This window comes from Bos indicus, chromosome X, assembly GCF_029378745.1.
Source record: "Bos indicus isolate NIAB-ARS_2022 breed Sahiwal x Tharparkar chromosome X, NIAB-ARS_B.indTharparkar_mat_pri_1.0, whole genome shotgun sequence".
NCBI lineage: Eukaryota > Metazoa > Chordata > Mammalia > Artiodactyla > Bovidae > Bos > Bos indicus.
This window is the reverse complement of record NC_091789.1, coordinates 12,732,436-12,750,165: the sequence shown is the minus strand read 5'-3', so window position 1 is coordinate 12,750,165 and position 17,730 is coordinate 12,732,436. Positions and strand designations below refer to the sequence as shown.

The 17,730-nt window shown below is 39.1% G+C and overlaps 1 long non-coding RNA gene across 1 annotated transcript in view; it reads left to right on the top strand.

Annotated features, from left to right (window-relative positions):
• Positions 1-387: 387 nt before the first annotated feature.
• Positions 388-17,730, top strand: part of LOC139180899 (uncharacterized) — a 241,887-nt gene continuing 224,544 nt past the window's right edge. Inside the window, exons 1-3 of the long non-coding RNA XR_011565099.1 lie at positions 388-495; positions 16,815-16,882; positions 17,000-17,111. This is a non-coding gene — a long non-coding RNA (uncharacterized lncRNA). The remainder of the gene's footprint in view (positions 496-16,814; positions 16,883-16,999; positions 17,112-17,730) is intronic.

Genomic DNA, 17,730 nt, shown 5'->3' with positions numbered 1-17,730 from the left:
ATGAAGCACTTGCTCCAAAATCATTTTCATTTCAGAGTACTTATCAGTTTTATTCCTAAAGAACCATGGAATCTCTCTGAAATGTCTCCCATGTATTGTATATTACATTGGGGATGATTTCTTATATGTTTATTTGGCCCTTTGGCTTTCTATTTCTCTACTATGAATATTTTGTGTTTTCTGGGAAGATGTCTCTGTCCATATTGTGAAGATGGAAAGTTCTAGATTCTTCACTTACTGTGTTGGAGAAACTAACTTCCAGACTGCATCTAAGTTGTAATGGTCGAAGCTTGGATGCCATAGCATTTTCTATTTAACACTATTAAACATTTCTCCCTCATTATGGCAATTTAGGATTTTATTGTTTTATATCCATTGTTAGGTACACTATGCTTGGTCTCAGTGAAACTTAAAATCAGGCACGACTTCTGCTTTCATGATCCAAAACTCCAAATGGACAAATTTTGAGCTGAAGGAAATAAGATACTGTAAGAGGTAAGAATTTTTCTATTTACATTTTTTTCAGTGTGGTGGCACTTGTAATTGAAAACGGAACCCTCTTGCACTGATGGTGGGAATGCAAACTGATACAGCCACTGTGTAGGACAGTATGGAGATTCCTTTCAAAACTAGGACTAAAACTACCATGCTGCTGCTGCTAAGTCGCTTCAGTCGTGTCTGACTCTGTGCGACCCTAGAGACTGAAGCCCACCAGGCTCCCCGGTCCTTGGGATTCTCCAGGCAAGAACACTGGAGTGGGTTGCCATTTTCTTCTCCAATGAATGAAAGTGAAAAGTGAAAGGGAAGTCGCTCAGTCATGTCCGACTCTTAGCGACCCCATGGACTACAGCCTACCAGGCTCCTCTGTCCATGGGATTTTCCAGGCAAGAGTACTGGAGTAGGGTGCCATTGCCTTCTCCGAAAACTACCATATTACCCAGCAATTCCACTACTGGGCATATACCCTGAGGAAACCATAATTGAAAAAGACATGTGTACCCCAATTACAACACAATTTACAATAGCTAGGACATGGAAGCAACCTAGATATCCATCAACAAATGAATGGATAAAATATTTGTAGTACATATACACAATGGAATATTAGTCAGCTATAAAAAGGAATGCATTTAAGTCGGTTCTAATGAGGTGGACAGACGTAGAGGTGGACAAACATAAAGCCTATTATACACAGTAAAGTAAGTCAGAAAGAGGAAGACACATATCATATTAATGCATATATATATACACACACACACACAAATATATATGGAAGCTAGAAATATGGTACTGATGAATCTATTTACAGAGCAGTAATGGAGGGAAGGTGACTTCCCTGATGGCTCAGATAGTAAAGTGTCTGCCTGCAATGCGGGAGACCCGGGTTTAATTCCTGGGCCAGAAGATCTCCTGGAGAAGGAAATGGCAACCCACTCTGGTATTCTTGCCTGGAAAATCCCATGGACGTAAGAGCCTGGTAGGTTACAGTCCATGGGGTTGCAAAGAGTCAGACATGACTGAGTGAATTCACTTTCACTTTCAATGGAGATTCAGACATAAGACAACAAGACTTTTGGACACAATGAGGGAGAGAGAAGGTGGGATGGTTTGAGAGAGTAGCACTGAAACATATATATCACCATATGTAAAGTAGATAGCCAGCAGGAATTTGCTGTATGACAGAGGGAGCCCAAAGCCAGTGCTCTGTGACAACCTAGAGGGGTAGGATGCAGAGGGAGGTAGGAGGGAGGTCTGAGAAGGAGGGGAGATATGTATGCCTATGACTAATTCATGTAGATGTATGGCAGAAGCCATCACAATAGTGCAAAGTAATTATCTTCCAGTTAAAAAGTAAAATTAAATTTAAAAATTTTTGCAAATTTCTTGTTTTAGTGCTATACTGCTGCTGCTGCTGCTGCTAAGTCACTTGTCAAAGGGTGAAGTCTAGCTTAAAGAATGGCTCCATCACTAGATGAAGATATTTGCATGGAAAATCACATGAAAACTTTAAACAACTAAAGTCCAATTAAGTACACTCCTTAATTAACTGGGATAAGTGATGCTTCAGGTTTAGGAGAAAATGATAGATAATTAGAAATAACTCCATGTCAAGCAACCAGTGAATGAATTATTTATTCATTCATTAACTTAGCAGTTAGTCAGTTCAGTTCAGTTGCTCAGTCGTGTTCAACTCTTTGTGACCCCATGGACTGCAGCATGCCAGGCTTCCCTGTCCATCACCAACTCCTGGACCTTGTTCAAACTCATGTCCATCGAGTAAGTGATGCCATCCAACCATCTCATCTTCTGTCGTCCCCTTCTCCTCCTGCCCTCAATCTTTCTCAGCATCAGGGTCTTTTCCAATGAGTTAGCTCTTTGCATCAGGTGGCCAAAGTATTGGAGTTTCAGCATCAGCATCAGTCCTTCCAATTAATATTCAGGACTGATTTCCTTTAGGATAGGCTGGTTTGATCTTGCAATCTAAGGGACTCTCAACATAGCAGTAGGCACTGGTTATACTGACAAAGGACATAGTCTTCCCATTCAAATTAGAAATAGGGAAAGGAATGATTGCAATGAAATGTTCTAAAATTCTCAGCACAGAATAGTATGGGATACATAGGACAGACAACTAAGGGGCTCTTGGGGAAGAAGTCCTGAGGTGGTGGGGTATGAAGTTCATTTTGAAGAATTAAGAGAAGTAGCTTCCCTGGTAGCTCAGCTGGTAAAGAATCCACCTGCAGTGCAGGAGACCTAGGTTTGATTCCTGGGTAGAGAAGTTCCCCTGGAGAAGGGATAGGCTACCCACTCTAGTATTCTTGGGCTTCCCTTGTGGCTCAGATGGTAAAGAATCTGCCTGCAGTGTGGGAGACCTGGGTTTGATCCCTGGATTGGGAAGATCCCCTGGAGGAGGGCATGGCACTCCAGTATTCTTGCTTGGAGAATCCTCGTGGACAGAGGAGCCTGGTGGGCTATAGTTCATGGGATCGCAAAGAGTCAGACATGACTCAGTGACAAAGCACAACAAAGGTAGGCCAAATGAAGTGGTAGAAAAAGGGCACAGGGCACTCTTGGGCAAAGGATAAAAATGAGAGAAGAAAGCATATATTAAAAACTTCCAGAAGTTCAGTATGACTGCAGCACACAGGAAGACACAGGCTGTGACAGAAGTGGAAGTTGGACCAGTAGGCAGAAGCAGATCATTAAGAATGATCTTAATCATCAGGTTAACACGTTTAAAATGTCTCCTGAAGACATGGGGAAGTTACTGAAGACTTTTCAGATACAAGGAGTCATGGCTGTATTTGCAGTTTAGAGATACTTCTGGTGCAATGTGGAGGCTGAATTTAAGACAAGAAGAAAGAAGAATAGTTGGGTATTGTATTAGACCAGGTGAGAAATGAGGAAGTAGTAATAGAATGAATGGGGGCAGATATCCAAAAAAAAAAAAAAAAAAAAACAAGAAAGATTTACAAGGTTGAGTGGGCAAGATTTGATGTACCAACTGAGATGTAGAAAATAAGATATCTAGAAGAGTAGGACATAATGATGCTGATAAAACCACTTTTGTACATGAAAAAAAATACCTGGAGATCAAAATTCTGTTTTCCAGGTGCTTGGACTTCTTTGGCCAATGGTGTAAAGTATGCCAATCCAAAGATCCTGTACCAGTCTCATTTAGTAAAGAGAGACACAAGTATCCTCACTAGACAAGATTGATTGAAGAAAAGCTCACATTAAGCTTCAGTTACACAGGAATTTAATTAGCTGGAACCCACCATTCCTTTCAAATCTCTCTTATTGAAGCTTTATTGTGTTTCTTAGATGATAAATCTATTCTGGAGTTGTCTGTTATATGATATCACTGTAACTTTGGCCCTTTCATTATTTTGAAAATGCATCATGTTTCCCTAATCACTGCCAAGGAGACTAGGGAGCAGTCCTCCACTCTACAGTTGATCAAGTTCTCTTTAGTCTGATATTTGCATTCTCTGATACCCTCAGAGTGGATCTGTTATTTTTTTCCTTGACTCTTCACTCATATTCATTATTGATTTTTCTTGAAGGATACCAAAGCAATTACTGCTTACCTCTTTCTTCATCCTCTATGAAAGGATCTCAAATGCCTTCTTAGGGCCCTCCAAAATCAAGAGTTATTTATGCCAATCACACAACTCAACATTTTTTTCTCAGCTTTTCATGAGAAAAGTTTAAAGTGCCTCCTGATTAAGGTACTTGAGAGAGTGATTGTTGCTCTGAATCAAGTTCTATACTTTGCTCTTCTTTCCTTAGAGCTTCCTTCACCTTCCATGAAGCAACATGGGGCACAGCCTCAAGTCAACAAAATGCTGAGGAATGGAGGTGTTCAGATTGCTGGTATTTCCTAGTTATTGTCTAAAAACTAGTGGAAACACCTTTGATTCTTTTGTTTTTACTGACAGTCTGTTTTAAAGTATCTAAATCTACATTGTTTTCCATTGTACCTGTGCTAGTGAATCAAACTGAATTGACTTTTGATGTTTCCTCTGATAAATGGTCTTTTTAGGACTGCTGCCATTATTCTGAACTTTATCGATCATTGTCAGTTAAAGATTAAAAGAACATGGCAGCATGGTCAAACAGAGGTGGATTTGACTTGTGATTCAGTCATTTACTAGCTGTGTGACCTTAGCTACATCATTTATTTTTTCTGAGTTCCTTCTTTTCCTCATCTGTAAAAGTCATACACATTCTGCTTTCTTCTTGGTCTTGGTGTGGGTTTCAAATCAGAAAAGTATATTTTTTTCCAGTTTCCACAAACTAACACAGGTAACTTGGTTGCCTGTATTATGAAATATGGGCATATAGCTTAGAAAATATGGGAGAAAAAAGTGGAAGATTGTTACTGTTATTCTCTCAAAGATCCAGTGAATATTGTCTGATGATTTGGCAGAATTTATATGTTAAAGAAAGATATCTACAGAAAGTTCATTTTTAACAATATAAATTTATTTATTTTAATTGGAGGCTAATTACTTTACAATATTGTATTGGTTTTGCCATACATCAGCATGAATCCATCATGGGTGTACACGGGTTCCCCATCCTGAACCCCCCTCCCACATTCCTCTCCGTACCATCCCTCTGGGTCATCCCAGTGCACCAGCCCCATGATACCATCCTGTATCCTGCATTGAACCTGGACTGGCGATTCGTTTCATATACGATATTATACATGTTTCAATGCCATTCTCCCAAATCATCCCACCTTCTCCCTCTCCCACAGAGTCCAAAAGACTATTCTATACACCTTTGTCTCTTTTGCTGTCTCGCATACAGGGTTATCGTTACCATCTTTCTAAATTCCATATATATGCGTTAGTATACTGTATTGGTGTTTTTCTTTCTGACTTACTTCACTCTGTATAAAAGCAGTTTCATCCACCTCATTAGAACTGATTCAAATGTATTCATTTTAATGGCTGAGTAATACTCCATTGTGTATATGTACCACAGCTTTCTTATCCATTCATCTGCTGATGGACATCTAGGTTGCTTCCATGTCCTGGCTATTATAAACAGTGCTGCGATGAACATTGGGGTACACGTGTCTCTTTCCCTTCTGGTTTCCTCAGTGTGTATGCCCAGCAGTGGGATTGCTGGGTCATAAGGCAGTTCTATTTCCAGTTTTTTAAGGAATCTCCACACTGTTCTCCATAGTGGCTGTACCATTTTGGATTCCCACCAACAGTGTAAGAGGGTTCCCTTTTCTCCACACCTTCTCCAGCATTTATTGCTTGTAGACTTTTGGATAGCAGCTATTCTGACTGGTGTGAAGTGGTACCTCATTGTGGTTTTGATTTGCATTTCTTTGATAATGAGTGATGTTGAGCATCTTTTTCATGTGTTTGTTAGCCATCTGTATGTCTTCTTTGGAGAAATGTCTGTTTAGTTCTTTGGCCCATTTTTTGATTGGGTCGTTTATTTTTCTGGCATTGAGCTGCAGGTGTTTCTTGTATATTTTTGAGATTAATTATTTGTCAGTTGCTTCATTTGCTATTATTTTCTCCCATTCTGAAGGCTGTCTTTTCACCTTGCTTAGAGTTTCCTTTGTTGTGCAGAAGCTTTTAATTTTAATTAGGACCCATTTGTTTATTTTTGCTTTTATTTCCACTATTCTGGGAGGTGGGTCATAGAGGATCCTGCTGTGATTTATGTCGGAGAGTGTTTTGCCTATGTTCTCCTCTAGAAGTTTTATAGTTTCCAGTCTTATGTTTAGATCTTTAATCTATTTTGAGTTTATTTTTGTGTATGGTGTTAGAAAGTGTTCTGGTTTCATTCTTTTACAAGTGGTTGACCATTCTTTCCAGCACCACTTGTTAAAGACATTGTCTTTTCTCCATTGTATATTCTTCCTTCCTTTGTCAAAGATAAGGTGTCCATATGTGTGTGGGTTTATCTCTGGCCTTTCTATTTTGTTCCATTGATCTATATTTCTGTCTTTGTGCCAGTACCATACTGTCTTGATGACTGTAGCTTTGTAGTAGAGCCTGAAGTCAGGCAGGGTGATTCCTGCAGTTCCATTCTTCTTTCTCAAGATTGCTTTGGCTATTCAAGGTTTTTTGTATTTCCATACAAATTGTGAAATTATTTGTTCTAGCTCTGTGAAAAATACCATTGGTAGCTTGATAGGGATTGCATTGAATCTATAGATTGCTTTGGGTAGTATACTCATTTTCACTATATTGATTCTTCCAATCCATGAACATAGTATATTTCTCCATCTATTAGTGTCCTCTTTGATTTCTTTCACCAGTGTTTTATAGTTTTCTATATATAGGTCTTTTGTTTCTTTAGGTAAATATATTCCTAAGTATTTTATTATTTTAGTTGCAATGGTGAATGGAATTGTTTCCTTAATTTCTCTTTCTATTTTTTTATTATTAGTGTATAGAAATGCAAGGGATTTATGTGTGTTGATTTTATATCCTGCAACTTTACTATATTCATTGATTAGCTCTAGTAATTTCCTGGTGGAGTCTTTAGGGTTTTCTATGTAGAGGATCATGTCATCTGCAAACAGTGAGAATTTTACTTCTTCTTTTCCAATTTGGATTCCTTTTATTTCTTTTTCTGCTCTAATTACTGTGGCCAAAACTTCCAAAACTATGTTGAATAGTAGTGGTAAAAGTGGCCACCCTTGTCTTGTTCCTGACTTTAGGGGAAATGCTGTCAATTTTTCACCATTGAGGATAATGTTTGCTGTGGGTTTGTCATATATAGCTTTTATTATGTTGAGGTATGTTCCTTCTGTTCCTGCTTTCTGGAAATGTTTTTATCATAAATGGATGTTGAATTTTGTCAAAGGCTTTCTCTGCATCTATTGAAATAATCATATGACTTTTATTTTTCCATTTGTTAATGTGGTGTATTACATTGATTGATTTGTGGATATTGAAGAATCCTTGCATCCATGAGATAAAGCCCACTTGGTCATGATATATGATCTTTTTAATGTGTTGTTGGATTCTGATTGCTAGAATTTTGTTAAGGATTTTTGCATCTATGTTCATCAATGATATTGGCCTGTAGTTTTCTTTTTTGGTGGCATCTTTGCCTGGTTTTGGTATTAGGGTGATGGTGGCCTCATAGAATGAGTTTGGAAGTTTACCTTCCTCTGCGATTGTCTGGAAAAGTTTGAGTAGGATAGGTGTTAGCTCTTCTCTAAATTTTTGGTAGAATGCAGCTGTCAAGCCATCTCGACCTGGGTTTTTGTTTGCTGGAAGATTTCTGATTAGTTTCAATTTCCGTGCTTGTGATGGGTCTGTTAAGATTTTCAATTTCTTTCTGGTCCAGTTTTGGAAAGTTGTACTTTTCTAAGAATTTGTCCATTTCTTCCAATTTGTCTATTTTATTGGCATATAGTTGCTGATAGTAGTCTCTTATGATCCTTTGCATTTCTGTGTTGTCTGTTGTGATCTCTCCATTTTCATTTCTAATTTTATTGATTTTATTTTTCTCCCTTTGTTTCTTGATGAGTCTGCCTAATGGTTTATCAATTTTATTTATCCTGTCAAAGAACCAGCTTTTGGCTTGTTGATTTTTTCTATGGTCTCTTTTTGTTTCTTTTGCGTTTATTTCTGCCCTTCTACTAACCCTGGGGTTCTTCATTTCTTCCTTCTAGTTGCTTTAGGTGTAGAGTTAGGTTATTTATTTGACTTTTTTCTTGTTTCTTGAGATATGCCTGTAGTGTTATGAACCTCCCCTTAGCACTGCTTTTAGAGTGTCCCATAGGTTTTGGGTTGTTGTGTTTTCATTTTCATTCATTTCTATGCATATTTTGATTTCTTTTTTGATTTCTTCTTTGATTTGTTGGTTATTCATCAGTGTGTTGTTCAGCCTCCATATGTTGGAATGTTTAATAGTTTTTCTCCTGTAATTGAGATCTAATCTTACTGCATTGTGGTCAGAAAAGATGCTTGGAATGATTTCAATTTTTTGAATTCACCAAGGCTATATTTATGGCCTAGGATGTGATCTATCCTGGAGAAGGTTCTGTGTGCACTTGAGAAAAAGGTGAAATTCATTGTTTTGGGGTGAAATGTCCTATAGATATCAATTAGGTCTAACTGGTCTATTGTATCATTTAAAGTTTGTGTTTCCTTGTTAATTTTCTGTTTAGTTCATCTATCCATAGGTGTGAGTGGGGTATTAAAGTCTCCCACTATTATTGTGTTAATGTTAATTTCCCCTTTCATACTTGTTAGTATTTGTCTTACATATTGTGGTGCTCCTATGTTGGGTGCATATATATTTATAATTGTTAATCTTCTTCTTGGATTGATCCTTTCATCATTATGTAGTGTCCTTCTTTGTCTCTTTTCACAGCCTTTGTTTTAAAGTCTATTTAATCTGATATGAGTATTGCTCCTCCTGCTTTCTTTTGGACTCTATTTCATGGAATATCTTTTTCCAGCCCTTCACTTTCAGTCTGTATGTGTCCCTTGTTTTGAGGTGGGTCTCTTGTAGACAACATATATAGGGGTCTTGTTTTTGTATCCATTCAGACAGTCTTTGTCTTTTGGTTGGGGCATTCAACCCATTTATGTTTAAGGTAATTATTGATAGGTATGATCCTGTTGTCATTTATTTTATTGTTTTGGGTTCAAGTTTATACACCCTTTTTGTTTTTCCTGTCTAGAGAAGATCCTTTAGCATTTGTTGGAGAGCTGGTTTGGTGGTGCTGAATTCTCTCAACTTTTGCTTGTCTGTAAAGCTTTTGATTACTCCTTTATATTTGAAGGAGATCCTTGCTGGGTACAGTAATCTGGGCTGTAGGTTATTTTCTTTCATCACTTTAAGTATGTCCTGCCATTCCCGCCTGGCCTGAAGAGTTTCTATTGAAAGATCAGCTGTTATCCTTATGGGAATCCCCTTGTGTGTTATTTGTTGCTTTTCCCTTGCTACTTTTAATATTTGTTCTTTGTGTTTGACCTTGTTAATTTGATTAATATGTGTCTTGGGATAGAGTGCCTGATGAACTATGGAATTAGGTTCGTGACATTGTACAGGAGACAGGGATCAAGACCATCCCCATGGAAAAGAAATGCAAAAAAGCAAAATGGCTGTTTGGGGAGGCCTTACAAATAGCTGTGAAAAGAAGAGAAGCAAAAAGCAAAGGAGACAAGGAAAGATATAAACATCTGAATGCAGAGTTCCAAAGAATAGCAAGAAGAGATAAGAAAGCCTTCTTAAGCGATCAATGCAAAGAAATAGAGGAAAACAACAGAATGGGAAAGACTAGAGATCTCTTCAAGAAAATTAGAGATACCAAAGGAATATTTCATGCAAAGATGGACTCGATAAAGGACAGAAATGGTATGGACCTAACAGAAGCAGAAGATATTAAGAAGAGGTGGCAAGAATACACAGAAGAACTGTACAAAAAAGATCTTCATGACCCAGATAATCATGATGGTGTGATCACTGACCTGGAGCCAGACATCCTGGAATGTGAAGTCAAGTGGGCCTTAGAAAGCATCACTATGAACAAAGCTAGTGCAGGTGATGGAATTCTAGTTGAGCTATTTCAAATCCTGAAAGATGATGCTGTGAAAGTGTTGCACTCAATATGCCAGAAAATTTAGAAAACTCAGCAGTGGCCACAGGGCTGGAAAAGGTCAGTTTTCATTCTAATCCCAAAGAAAGGCAATGCCAAAGAATGTTCAAACTACCACACAATTGCACTTATCTCACACGCTAGTAAAGTAATGGTCAAAATTCTCCAAGCCAGGCTTCAGCAATACGTGAACCGTGAACTTCCTGATGTTCAAGCTGGTTTTAGAAAAGGCAGAGGAAGCAGAGATCAAATTGCCAACATCTGCTGGATCATGGAAAAAGCAAGAGAGTTCCAGAAAAACATCTATTTCTGCTTTATTGACTATGCCAAAGCCTTTGACTGTGTGGATCACAATAAACTGTGGAAAATTCTGAAAGAGATGGGAATACCAGACCACCTGACCTGCCTTTTGAGAAATCTGTATGCAGGTTAGAACTGGACATGGAACAACAGACTGGTTCCAAATACGAAAAGGAGTACGTCAAGGCTGTATATTGTCACCCTACTTATTTAATTTCTATGCAGAGTATATTATGAGAAATGCTGGGCTGGAAGAAGCACAAGCTGGAATCAAGATTGCCGGGAGAAATATCAATAACCTCAGATATGCAGATGACACCACCCTTATGGCAGAAAGTGAAGAAGAACTAAGAAGCCTCTTGATGAAAGTGAAAGTGGAGAGTGAAAAAGTTGGCTAAAGGCTCAACATTCAGAAAATGAAGATCATGGCATCCGGTCCCATCACTTCATGGGAAATAGATGGGGAAACAGTGGAAACAGTCTCAGACTTCATTTTTTTGGGCTCCAAAACCACTGCAGATGGTGACTGCAGCCATGAAATTAAAAGACGCTTACTCCTTGGAAGGAAAGTTATAACCAACCTAGATAGCATATTGAAAAGCAGAGACGTTACTTTGCCAACAAAGGTCCGTCTAGTCAAGGCTATGGTTTTTCCTGTGGTCGTGTATGGATGTGAGAGTTGGACTGTGAAGAAAGCTGAGTGCCGAAGAATTGATGCCTTAGAACTGTGGTGTTGGAGAAGACTCTTGAGAGTCCCTTGGACTGCAAGGAGATCCAACCAGTCCATTCTGAAGGAGATCAGCCCTGGATTTTCTTTGGAAGGAATGGTGCTAAAGCTGAAACTCCAGTACTTTGGCTACCTCATGCGAAGAGTTGACTCATTGGAAAAGACTCTGATGCTGGGAGCGATTGGGGGCAGGAGGTAAAGGGGACGACAGAGGATGAGATGGCTGGATGGCATCACTGACTTGATTGACATGAGTCTGGGTGAACTCTGGGAGTTAGTGATGGACAGGGAGGCCTGGCGTGCTGTGATTCATGGGTTCGCAAAGAGTCGGACACAACTGAGTGACTGAATTGACTGACTGACTGATTGGGGTGTTTTGCCTTGGGTTTATCCTGTTTGGGACTCTCTGGGTTTCTTGGACTTGGGTGATTATTTCCTTTCCCGTTTTAGGGATGTTTTCAACTATTATCTCCTCAAGTATTTTCTCATGGTCTTTCTTTTTGTCTTCTTCTTCTGGGACTCCTATGATTCGAATGTTGGGGCGTTTAGCATTGTCTCAGAGGTCTCTGAGATTGTCCTCATTTCTTTTAATTCGTTTTTCTTTTTTCCTCTCTGATTCATTTATTTCTACCATTCCATTTTCTACTTCACTAATCCTATCTTCTGTCTCCGTTATTCTACTATTTGTTCCCTCCAAAGTGTTTTTGATATCGTTTATTGCATTATTTCTTAAATATTGAATCTTTTTTATTTCTTCTAGGTCCTTGTTAAACCTTTCTTGCATCTTCTCAATCCTTGTCTCCAGGCTATTTATCTGTGATTCCATTTTGTTTTCAATATTTTGGATCATTTTCACTATCATTTTTTGGATTTCTTTATCTATTATTTTATTGTTTTGGGAACAAAACAATAAACAAAATTCTTTATCTAATATTTTATTGTTTTGTATCTATCTCTTCCTATCTCTTCCTCTTTTGTTTGGTTTGGTGGGCATTTATCCTGTTCCTTTACTTGCTGGGTATTCCTCTGTCTCTTCATCTTGTTTATTTTGCTGTGTTTGGGGTGGGCTTTCTGTATTCTGGCAGTTTGTGGAGTTCTCTTTATTGTGGAGTTTCCTTGCTGTGGGTGGGGTTGTACCAGTGGCTTGTCAAGGTTTCCTGGTTAGGGAAGCTTGTGTTGGTGTTCTGGTGTGTGGAGCTGGATTTCTTCTCTCTGGAGTGCAGTGAAGTATCCCGTAATAAGTTATGAGATGTCAGTGGGTTTGGAGTGACTTTGGGCAGCCCGTATATTGAAGTTCAGGGCTATGTTCCTGTGTTGCTGGAGAATTTGCATGGTATGTCTTGTTCTGGAACTTGTTGACCCTTCGGTGGTGCTTGGTTTCAGTATAAGTATGGAGACGTTTGATGAGCTCCTGTCAATTAATGTTCCCTGGAGTCAGGAGTTCTCTTGTGTTCTCAGGATTTGGACTTAAGCCTCCTGCTTCTGGGTTTCAGTCTTATATTTACAGTAGCCTCAAGACTTCTCCATCTATACAGCACCGTTGATAAAACATCTCCTTTCAAAGACAATGGGCTGCTTTTCTGGGTGCCTGATGTCCTCTGCCGGCATTCAGAAGTTGTTTTGTGGAATTTACTCAGCGTTCAAATGTTTTTTTTGATGAATTTGTCGGGGAGAAAGTGGTCTCCCCGTCCTATTCCTCCGCCGTCTTAGCTAAAGTTTGTTTTTTGAAAACAGAAACATGAGTGCTAACATTTATTGGGCACTTAGTAAATGCCAAACACTGCTTGCTTTTGATCAAATGCTTTAGATGAATATATCATTTGCTGGTCACAAGAGTGATCTAGGTATTTTTATTAGGGCAGTTTTTACAGAAGAGTAGACTTGTGTCAGTTCACCCAGACACAAAACAGAAGAGAGAATTTAAATTTCAACCTGATCAAAGAAAGTATGAGTTTAGCCACAATGTGGTTGGACTTCATAATCTTGATATAGGTTTGTTTTATTTCAACTGTCAATTTATCCTACACCTACATTGCAGCATAACAGTCTAAGTTAATTGGGATACCAGTTTTTACTGTGTGGAGGGGAAGAGATAGACAAGTTCCAGCAGCTGTGCAATGTACTGTGAGTGATGGTTCCTAAATTTTAGAAATTACTTTTCCCCTGATTTCTGTGTCCACTGTAGGAGTAGATTTAACAAAGTCCAGAACAGATACTTGGAGAGAGAATACTTGAAACCACTTTTTCTCCTTGGACTTTAAAATCCTAGAAGGAAAGGCAAACATGCCTAGCAAATAGGCTGGCACATAGTTTGTATCCAGTGAATATTTGCTTTTTGTCTCTTATTTCTCAGCTGAGATTTCATCTACCCTGAACCTCCATTGACTGTGGATAGCTGTATAATTAAGCCACTGAGCAGAAACAAGCATAAAATGAGATTCAAATATAGTTTGTGTCTACCAAGCACTTCTTAAAGTTTCTGTATACAAGAGGATTTATATTTAATCCATTGTCAAGCATGACCGAGATACAAAAAAATATCTGGTTGCTGAATGTTTAGGAAATATAAGGTGTATTACATTGAAACTGAATATAGCTTAACTTATTTTACATAAAGTGACTTAGATTAAGATAACTGGATGGAATCTTGAGTGTTTAGGAAGATTCCCCCTACTCTTTGAGGCAACATGTGCCTAAACTGTACAAAATCTCTTTCTAATTACATGACAGTTAAAACAAATTGGAAAGGGATTATACCAGTCTTCTTATTAAAATAATTCCATATATTCCTGCCTTTACCATTAGGGTGCATGTGGGCTGAGTTATTTCAGTTGTTTCCAACTTTTTGTGACCCTGTGGACTGTAGCCCACCAGTCTCTGTCCATGGGATTCTTAAGGCAAGAATGCTGGAGTGGGTGGCCATGCCCTCCTCCAGGTGGTCTTCCTGACTTAGGGACCGAACTCACATCTCCTACATTGGCAGGCATGTTCTTTATTGCTAGCACCACTTGGGAAGCCCTTTTGATTTTTAAATGTAGTCACAAATCAGAATCACCTAGAACAGCACTTTTCAAACTTTTTGCATCTATGATCCCCTCAAATTATGAAAACTCCTAATTTTTTACCCATTACATAATTACCTAAATAACACAGTTTCATGAAAATTTCTTTTCTAAGTTCATCTCAGTTCAGTCACTCAGTAGTGTCCGACTCTTTGAGACCCCATGGAGTATAGCACACCAGGCCTCCCTGTCCATCACCAACTCTATCTCCTGGAATTTACTCAAGGTCATGTCCATTGAGTTGGTGATACCATCCAACCATCTCATCCTCTATTGTCCCCTTCTCCTCCTGCCTTCAATCTTTCTCAGCATCAGGGTCTTTGCAGATGAGTCAGTTCTTCACATCAGGTGGCTACAGTATTGGAGCTTCAGCTTCAGCATCAGACCTTCCAATGAATATTCAGGACTGATTTCCTCTAGGATGGACTGGTTGGATCTCCTTGCAGTCCAAGGGAGTCTCAACAGTCTTCTTCAACACCACAGCTCAAAAGCATCAGTTCTTTGGCACTCAGCTTTCTTTATAGTCCAACTCTCACATCCATACATGACTATTGGACAAACCATAGCTTTGACTAGATGGACCTTGGTTAGCAAAGTAATGTCTGCTTTTTAATATGCTGTCTAGGTTCTTTTCTAAAAAATAGTAAAATAATAGATTTCTTTTATATTTTTTGTAATTCTCTTTAATGTCTGATATAACAGAAGGCAATTGTGCAATCATATCTTTTTCTGCATTCTATCTGTTGCAATATGTTGTAGATGATTGTGGACATTTTTTCTTGATACTATCCCAAAATTCAATGCGTGGTAGTTTTTTTAAAGGTTTGTTACAACATTCCATTGTAAACCGTATTAATGAACTTTTCTTACTATGTTTTATCAACATCCATTAGTTCATTTTGCACTCTGAATAGGTACTCATCATGATTTTATAATATCATTTATTGGTTATTTATAAATTTTTAATTCAGGTTTATTTATTCTGTCCAAAAGGTCGCATTGATAGTTCTTTGTGTGTATTAATTTTCCATCTTCCATCTCCCATATCCATCCACTTCTTAAACTTTTGTTTTCTTTATTTTGAACCCACTTGGACTCTGTCTTTCTTTGCTAGGTTGTGAAAGTTAAAATTGGACAGACATACTGTCCTTTTCAGAGAAGGCAATGGCACCCCACTCCAGTACTCTAGCCTGGAAAATCCCATGGACGGAGGAGCCTGGTGGGCTGCAGTCCATGGGTTCGCTAAGAGTCGGATATGACTGAGCGACTGCACTTTCATTTTTTTTTTTTTTTCTTTTTTTTTTGCCCAAGGGAGCAGAAAAGTTTGACCCTTTCTCCCCGTTCTCAAATTCTGGTCTTCTGCACATGGAGACTGAGGGGTGGGGACGGAGAGGGAGAAAAGCTGGTACAACATCCCTCCAAAAGTCCCACAGGCTGTGTCTGGTGGTTTCCGGAATATGGGGGTGTTCAGAACCCTGTGTCCCAGCATTGGGGCTTTAACTGGAAATACAGGACAGCAGGGAAAGTCCCATTTGCCAGCCTGTGAGGACTCCCTCTGGTGGTCCAGGGGTTAAGAATCCACCTGCCAATGTGAGGGACAGAGGTTTGATCCCTGGTCCAGGAAGATTTCACATGCTGCTGGGCAACAAACCTCGTGTGCCACAACTACTGAGCCCTGGAGCTCTGCAACAGGAGAATCCACCGCGGTGAGAAGCCCATCACCACACCTAGAGAGCAGCCCACCCCGCCTCCACCACCGGAGAAAGCCCACACGCAGCAACAAAGCCCCAGCACAGTTGAAGAGAAACACGTGAACAAACAAAAACAAATTTTTATTTTTTATTTTTATTTTTTTTTTTTAAAGATTATTTTATTTATTTATTTTTTTTAATTTCAAATTTCAGGTATACACATGCTCCCTTTCCTGAACCCTCCTCCCTCCCCCCTCCCCATACCATCCCCCTGGGCTGTCCCAGCGCACCAGCCCCAAGCATCCAGCATCGTGCACTGAACCTGGCCTGGCATCTCGTTTCATACATGACATTTCACATGTTTCAATGTCATTCTCCCAAATCTTCCCACCCTCTCCCTCTCCCACAGAGTCCATAAGACTGTTCTATACATCAGTGTCTCTTTTGCTGTCTCGTATACAGGGTTATCGTTACCATCTTTCTAAAGTCCATATATATGCGTTAGTATACTGTATTTATATTTTTCCTTCTGGCTTACTTCACTCTGTGCACTTTCATTTTTAACTTTCATGCATTGGAGAAGGAAATGGCAACCCACTCCAGTGTTCCTGCCTGGAGAATCCCAGGGATAGGGGGGCCTGGTGGGCTGCCGTCTATGGGGTTGCACAGAGTCAGACACGACTGAAGTGACTTAGCAGCAGCAGCAGCTATCCTTTTAGGCTCTGGCCATGTTAAGAAGTCCCTGCTGTGTTTTCATATCTTAAAACAATCAAACTGTTCTTCCCCTTAGCTATTCCTTCTCACCTATAGCTTTCTAGATGTCTGTCTGCCTTTGGAATTCTGACCATGGCTGAGTTGCCTGGGGAAAGTCAAAGAATATAAATGAGTCTTGCCCTAGACTTTTGTAGTTGAACAGCCTGTGCTCTTTTCCTTAGGGATGAAACACTGAGGTATTCTGTCAAAGAGGAAAAGAGTAAGCATGAGTTGGAGAGAAAGGTTGAAAGTGAGTATGAGCATCCCTTATGTAACTGGCCTACTTCTGTTCCCTTTCCTAACAATGAAATATATAAAACTGGAATTCAGCCACTCCTTTGATCTGTCTTCATCTTTCTCTCTTCAGATATTATGAAATTGGCAGCCTGGCTTCAGAGCTTCTTTTGAACTTGAGAGATTTCAAGCCCCGGCTGAGTAATCCTTGATGCCCCATTGTCTTGTCTTGCTAAAATGTACAAGTAAGTTGCAGAGTGCAACCCTTTAGGCTTAAAATCTTCCCAGGTGAGATTAGACTGCATTGGTCTTGTTTGCGTTTTTGGTTTGGCCTATTCACCTCAACCTTTAAGCCATTTTTTTTTTTTTTATTTTGTGGGGCTAGGTTTTAGGACTGCTAATACAATTATGGATCACTATTAGTTTCCAAAACATTTGGGTCATGCTAAGCAAAATTTTCTATTCTAAATGCTCAAGCTGACAGTATGACACATCAGCCAAACAAGCTTTCAATTGTAAAGTTGCTTTGGTTTAAATCTTGCCTCAGGGTCATAATTTGTATGATGGTGGTGTTGGCATAATTTCACTGAAAATAACTTGGTGTATGATAAAATTCATTTTTAGAAAAAGCTGGCTTCATCATAGTTGAAAACATTACAGGGAATATAATTTTCATGTTCAAAGATTTTTAGGTAATGGGTGTGTGATGCTGAAACATTTAGTACTTTATTTTTGAAGTCTCACTTTTAAATCTAAATATTCTTGTCATATTTACTGACCCAAATCCATGCAGAGCTATTAATATATGTAGAGAGTTGTTTAAATTTTAAAGATCAAGCCATGGTGCATGCAAGAAATTTACAG